A 7968-nucleotide genomic window follows, 5' to 3' on the forward strand; every position below is an offset into this window, starting at 1 on the left:
TGTATGTTATCTTACATACAATTATGTGTATTTAATTTCTCTGTAGTTTTTTCAAATTATCTTTGATATAAAAAAAATAACAAAATTTAACTTTAAATGCGAAAAATTAAAATCGAAATTAGACTTTAAAATTAACAAGTACCATGACTCTTGTAAACTTAATTACATAAATACATAATAATATACCTAATACGATTTAATACAAAGCATTCCACAATGTTCAACTACTTTGGAATGACCAAGTAAATGCATTAACTACTGTATGAATACAATAAAGTCATCTAATGAAAACAAAATTCTTTGGCTTTTAATATACTTTTCGACGTGGATAGGTTCCAAAATATGTATAGTATTGCTATGCAACACAAATGTGATGTATAAAATAAATTAAATGTAAGTTCTAAAAATAGACATGAGGCTAATGAATAGTAATGATCTTTTACACTGTATTCGAGCAAACTGTATATGCATCTAAATACATGAATATAATACTAGAAACAATTGAGACCAGCAAAGATCACTAGAACTGGAAAGTTCAATTATTATACGAGTTTGTTCAGTTTCATTACCCACAAAAAAAATTACACTTGACCCTTTTAGACAAAATAGATTTTCTATACTTTAAAAATAAATATAAAAACATTTTCCCACGACCAGTATGCTAATATAATAATTAAACCTTTATCATTTACTCCATATATGTAAACATAAAAGGTCAGGTATTGTATGTGTCTCCCTATGGCAGAATGTTTGACCTAATTCTTTTGTTTGCTGGCGCGCGGCTCGCTCGTTGACGTCAATGGTGGCCAGGTTGAGGGATGCTACAATGCCGTGCAAAACTGATATCCCAGCCTTGACTACCGCCACAGGCATTGAAATAAGGGCAATCAGCTTGAATAGGCCCATTCCCAACACTGCAATAAAAATTAAATGAATATAAAAATTTCGAAAACATTTTGTGGAACAAAAACATCTAAATTTGTTATCTAATCTTAACAAAAATAAAAGTGTTCTAATTTCCACTATTAATACTGTTTTGCTGTAATGATAAAAATAGTGTGTCTAATCTATAAAACAAACACTGACTCGGTTTTAATCCAAACCGCAGCTGTTAAATATAAGTGTTCTATATGGTTTTGTTTCAATAACTAAAAGTTCATGTTAAACACATATAGTAATTTTTCAACAATAATTTACAAAATCATTTTAGTGATTTAGACTGTTGAAATTGCAGTTAGTTTAGTCAATTTCAATACTATAAAATTGCCTATAAAACATACCAAATGAAATACAAAAGTCATAGGAAGATATGTGCATTTCACATTCATGTTATGCAACCAATTTTCAATAAAATAACTTTCGTTAAATATAATATAACTGTGTCCTTACCAACAGGTCCTGTGTAGAAATACATGACATATAAAGCAGCATAGAATGCTTCATTTCCAGCACACATAAAGAACAACACAGTTTTGTTTGTATAATACAAATGCATAATAGGATTCTCAGACATGTCAATAAATTTGTGTGAAGTCTTTCCCTGGAGGGTGGAAGTGTGGAGATACAACCAATGGCAAGTGATATCAATAGCCATGGAAATTTGGAACCAGAATGTATAGGTAGGGTAGAAGGTTGCCAGCGTCATCATGAGACAGCTGGTGCCAGCACGTCAGTAAGCTGATCCAACATTGCACCAAACTTGGTACCTGGAATAGATATTTTGTTGGAGGATTAATATTTCTATATCATAAAATTTTTAGACATTATTGCAAGGGAAAGTCTTGGTCATTAAGCAATCTATGATGCTTCGTATTTAAAAATACTCATTGAACTTATGATTTCCTTTCGTATGGATGTTGTGGGTGAATATACACAAAATAACAAAGTTTTTTCTACATAACTTATAATTTAATTTTACAAACACTTTTAAATGTAATATTTTAAAGACTTATAAGTATTTATATGGAGTTTACAGTATATAATTATATAATATTCAATAAAATTTTCAGAAAAACCTAAACAGAGACCTTATAATAATTTGTTTTTCCTTTTATAAACAACTGCAAATTTATAAAAGGATTAAAAACAATTATAAGATAATGTACTATTATGAATTTATGAATGAATGTAATGCGAAAAACGTTTATAGAAAGATCTATTGAAAATTAGAGTATGTGTATGGTTGAGCTTCCTGGCATGGATAGGACAAAATAATTAATTAAATTATTTGATACCATACAAAAGCACTTACTTTGATTGAAATACCTTGCCGCATGACCGTCGATTGCATCCAATAAAGCTGATGCAATATACCACGTACAAGCAAGCACGCAGTGGGTGGGCATGTAATAAAATGAGATAATCGCCAAAATCACTCTCGCAAAACCTGCAAACACATCATAAAAAGCAAGAAAATTTCTTTGATATGCAAAGATATCCAAGAAATACGCATTACGTACCAATTATATTGGGCACAAATAGAAAAATGTTTTCTTTAGATTCCGTCATTTTTGATTATAAGTTTATGTTAGTGCAATATTTAGCAAATAATTAGAGTTATGGATTTTAAAATAACAAATGACTGACGACAAACGCGCACAACACCCTTAAGGGTTGTAAGCAGAAACTAAAAAAAACTACCATATATGAATCTAAATAAAAATTCTACCAAATTAAAAAAAATATATGTTCTCAAACGTATAAAGTAGAGACCCAAAAGTTAATTCCATCTAGTAATTAATCTTAATACTGCATTAAAAAACGTATAACAATGTCAACTACATACAAGTGTCACGTAACATTGAACATTACAGGCGCGTCACGCCTTTGGTCTTTCAATGTGAGTATTTTACCAATCAGCTCAATAGATTTTTAAGAAAATGTGAATGAGGGTAATTAGATAATTTTTTCCATATAGATGACGTGGTGCGGCGCGGCGCGGCGTCGCGCACCACAATTTAATAATAATGACACTGAAATAAAAAATAACGTATTATATAATAACGTAAGCCCGCTTCACTACAAATAAGTTTGAACTATACTAATTTTTTGCCTCCATTTTGTGAGCACCAAGAGCTGTGGTAGCAATCAGCACCACGTTTTGAGTATTCCGTGGTTTTGTTTTTTATTAAAATTTATTTTAAAGCTGGCAGCATTAGTGCAGCCCTATGTCAAGGGGACAAAACGTCCGGCGAATGAAGTACATAGTGGTTATATTCCCTTTGTATGTTATGTTACGACTAAAGCCGGAAGTCCTGTACATTACAGTGCTCACTGCTTCACAACTTCCATTCGTAGGCTAGAATACAATGAATCTTGAAAATGTTCGTGTTAGTGAATGCTAGGTGTTAGCTCAAAATATTGGTAGAGGTGTGAAGCTAGCATAAAATATTTTGATATTTATTATCTGTGGTTCTATTTGGCATCTTCGTCGCCAGAGGGCATGTGTGTTGTCGTTAAAAATGTTGGTCGGAAACTGTCTAAAATGATGAATCCGGGTTTTCAAATGGTTAGAACTTTAATTATCTTGTAGAAAAACCACCCAAAATGATCCGATTTAGTAGTTAATTAGTGGAAAAGACTTTTTACCGGGGTAGAGAGTGGTTTCGGTGTGAAAAGTCATAAGACTTGTGTCATCTGACTGTTCTTCCTTCAAGATGGCTTCTTCGCCGGAGTACGATAAGGAACCAAAAGCCCCGGATAAAAGTGCCACAACTGTATCTAGTGAAGATTCAAAACTACTACACAATTCAATACACGACCAACAATCGAACTCTGACCTCAAGTCAACACATAACACCGACAATGCCGAAGCGGAGGTAAGACTAACTTGCTATTTTCCGATCATGAAGTGACTTTTGTCGATTTCCTTTGCTATTATTGCCAATATTGTAATAGCTATACATTACAAATAGTATTTCGGTACATTGTAAGGGTTAGTATAACATGGGACACGTTCTGTGATTGTTAACAGATAGGGATGTGAAAATGGCGAAAGATAATGTCAAAAATAATAATTATGTCTAATAATAATGCCACAGGGGAATTGTGCCCGTAGGCATGAGTATGCATTTTGATTATTGATATATTATTATTGTTTTTAAAACCGCAACTAATTCTCGTGGTATGTATTCTGAAAATATTAAAAACATTAACATAAATTTTATTGTATTATACCTCTCAAAGTTTCGGTTGTTTGTGATGATACAATTCACCTGATTGATTCATTTTTATGAATTGTTAATAACATGCAATTAAAAGTGATCTACTAACATAATTCTTTTGTCAATTAGGCTGAAAGACCTCTTGAAGTGTCAAATTTGAATGTCACTAATTTATTTAACTATTGAAGTAGTGTTATTCAATATAATTAATTATCACTATACCCATTGATTTGTCAGAAATATTCTTCCATATTTCAAAACACTACTACCTTCTCTAACATAGAAGTAAAGTTTAGCCTTGGTTAATTTTTTAACCATATACATTAGAATAAAAGTAGATAAGTGATATTTTCTCTTAGTTAAGTGCTAAAAAGTATTATTTTGGTTTTTGTCTGTGTGCTTCCTAGAAGACTATAAAAAGTTGGTTCATTGTGTAGTTGACCAAGGGGTGTTGAAAGCTTTAATGTTCGCACTGTTAAGCCACTTTGCCTAATTGAATCTTTGTTTTCTTCTTGAAGGATAGAATATAAAAAAACTTTACATCATATTGTATTTTATGTTTGCCATTTTATAAAATAAGTTACATATCAATAAAACCTTATTTCACCCTGTACAGGTAATGATGTCCATCCATCAATGTATAAGATGGATAATGCTTAGCCTGCCATGCTCTGTGCAAAAGCTGTATGTCAGGGAAACTTTATTTTGAGATTATCAAAGTTTTGTAAATATAGTTTTGTATGTAAAATTGAGATAGAGAAACTCTTTTAAGCTTTTTAACAAGTTCTAAACAAGATACTGTTGTTTAGGTAGGTTCATTGATGGGTCGTTTTAAGCTATCTGACAATGTAAAATCAAGATTGCTTTTTTGAGATACCACTTTTGAGCTTAGCATGGCAGTAATGCAGTCTTTTGTTTACCATTTATTTGGGTGCTTGGCTTTATTTTTGGTTGCTCTGTATTATGTTCAATGATTAGTGTTACTCAAACATCATGAAACAGACCCTTAAGTTTGCTAACAATGTAATATGTTTACATAATCCATCTGAACTCAAGTTTACCTTCCTTTCTCTTAGCTTATCGCCATTAACTTCTGATTGTAAGAATACATCACATTATAAAGTATAACCTAGGCCATTATATTCATAAATTTTGAAATTAAGATAAGTGAGTGAACTCAGATAGTACTCACATAAATTACATTGTAGCAACAATATACAGCAATTTTATTTTGGTACAAAACACTAAATTCAAACTAACATAGATATAGTATTATCGCTCCCCTCTCAAATTTTTTTTATTATTTAAGTATAGTTCACATTGAATTTAGGAATGCATCCTTCCCATAAGATTTGTCTTGATGTCTAGATTGTTTTGGTTAAATAAAACCCCACTGTGTTAATAACAATATGAAAATATTCAAGGAAATTCATAAGTAAATGACATGCAACCATCAATATGACATTAAATTATTGTCTAATATAAATAATATTAAATGTAGATGAAAAAGTTAACTTGATCCAAACATTTTGTGTTACGTTTTGATAAGAAAAACATTCCATAATAACTAATCAATAATAATACAATTTATTAAGTTGTATTAATCATTATCACTAACATTAGGATGGTATTATACTAGTGGTGGTAGCCTGTGTTATTTTTATTGAGTTATACAAGTTTAATCATTAAGGTTCATATTATTTGTATTTTTATTATTAGGTACATTGTCTGCATATTAATTTATATATAAAAATGATAAATGGAATCATTTCAGCAAAGGTTAGAGGTGTTAAAACTTAGAACACTTTTAAAAGTTTTGTTATCAAATAAAAGAATAGTCAATTAACAGCCATTTTGCATGGCCACCATCAATATTAGAATGTATTCATCCATTCCAGGGTAGCATAGGTGCTTTCCGAACCATGTCACTCAGCCATTTTTTCACCCGTTTCTGTATTCTGGCGCTATAAATGTTTTGCGCAAACATTTTATTAACATTTAGCACACTTACTCTTGGTAGATGGGCATACAAGATAACATTTTTTCCTTATGTCACCTCTCAGTCTTAATCTGAAGTGTGAAATATTAATATGTAGCTCAAATGGCTAGCACTTTTTGTAGCCAATATGTTAATAAGATTGACAAGGGGAGCCTGTCGCTATGGCGTGAGTAGGACCATGCAAAATGGACTTACATGCATTAATAAAAGTATGACCGATATGTTCTATGAATGTTAAAATAACAACAGATAGTCTGACCAATTTTTCGATAAATTTGTAACTTAATTAGAAATGATCTTTCATTCCTAATTTTATAATGTACGAGACAGTCACAAAAGTAGCTAAACAAATTGAACATTTTAAATTGCTTTTAAATTATTGCGTTCTTATCAACTATCATTTTATTTTCACTAAAATAAACTTCCATGGGGTCATTTTAATTTAGATTAAGAAAAAAGGAATACAAATGAAGCTAATGCTTTTTATTGATTTAAATGATGAGACGAGCTTTTCGTTCGCCTGATGGTATGCATACGACCGCCCATAAACAGTAGAAACACCATCCAACACCTTGAATTACTAAGTATTGTTTGGTATTCAACCGCGCTCGGCCATCCCGAAACATGAGATGTTAAGTCTTAATTATGTCCAGTAGTTACACTGGCTACAATGTCCTTCAAACCGGAACACAACAGTGACCATACACCGCTGTTTCGTGGCAGAAATAGACATTGCGGTGGTACCTACCCAGGCGGACTCTCACATAATATGAGAGACCTGCCACCAAGTGCTCAGTAACTTTTATAGGTGATTGTAAAAGTGTAGCAATTAGTTTAGGGTCTTAACAATGGGCCTCGAATAAGAATATATTGCATTTTAGTGGCATTATGAAACCTCCAATCCATTATATCGTAGGTACTAATTACCGTCAAATAATACTTATTAATGATCCAATGGGTAATACTTGCAGTAGTTTGAAAATGTTTACAATACTAGCAAAGATATTCTAGGTCTCAACGTCATTTCACATCTCATCACTTCAAGTAAATCGTACAAATAAATTCAATATATCACGGGATTTTTATTACGCTTTAAATGTCCCTCTGTTGAGGAAAAAGGGCCTGCACTTACGCATAAATTTGTAACCACGCGTAGCCGAATAGGTGAGCAAATAAATTATTTAAATTTTCAAAATTATAACATGTTTTAAATCTCATTATTATTCATTTTGCTGCGATCTTTTATTACTATCTCATTATAGTAATAAAAAAGATCGCAGCACGTCGCTGGATTCAGGGTGGCATCCAATATGTCGGCCTGAAAGTCTTTTGGGGAGTCTAGTAGTGTAGTGTAGTGAACATCCTGGTTGATGATGATATCTTTTACAATGTAAGTAAGCTGGATTATTAGAACCATGGTTATGATCACTTTTGGAACGGAAGAACGTCTCAACCAAAGATAGGAAACTATCCGTAATCCTGCGTTTTCTATATCCAAATAATAATGCAGCTTGTACTTTTACCTCAATCATCTTTATCTCAATCTTGGTTATCTTTTGATCAAATCGTTTTAGGTATTTTTATAGACTTTTTTTTTTCCTATACAAATTTAATTAAATGCTAAATTAATTACATTATGAAGTCATGATGACGGTATCAATATCAAGTACAATGTAAAACGTGAAAGAAAACACTAAAATGAAACATTGTTATATCAACGAACGTAGTTAATTAAAACAACGTACGTACCGCGACGAAATTTACCGTTGCGTAAAAAATACTGAGAGCTATATAAAATGTATCACT

At 31.6% G+C, this 7968-nt stretch overlaps 1 pseudogene; it reads right to left on the bottom strand.

Moving 5' to 3' along the window:
• Positions 1–515: 515 nt before the first annotated feature.
• LOC119192588 lies at positions 516–2574 on the bottom strand (annotated as a pseudogene).
• Positions 2575–7968: the final 5394 nt, after the last annotated feature.

This window comes from Manduca sexta, unplaced genomic scaffold (assembly GCF_014839805.1).
Source record: "Manduca sexta isolate Smith_Timp_Sample1 unplaced genomic scaffold, JHU_Msex_v1.0 HiC_scaffold_2963, whole genome shotgun sequence".
In the NCBI taxonomy this organism is placed as follows: domain Eukaryota; kingdom Metazoa; phylum Arthropoda; class Insecta; order Lepidoptera; family Sphingidae; genus Manduca; species Manduca sexta.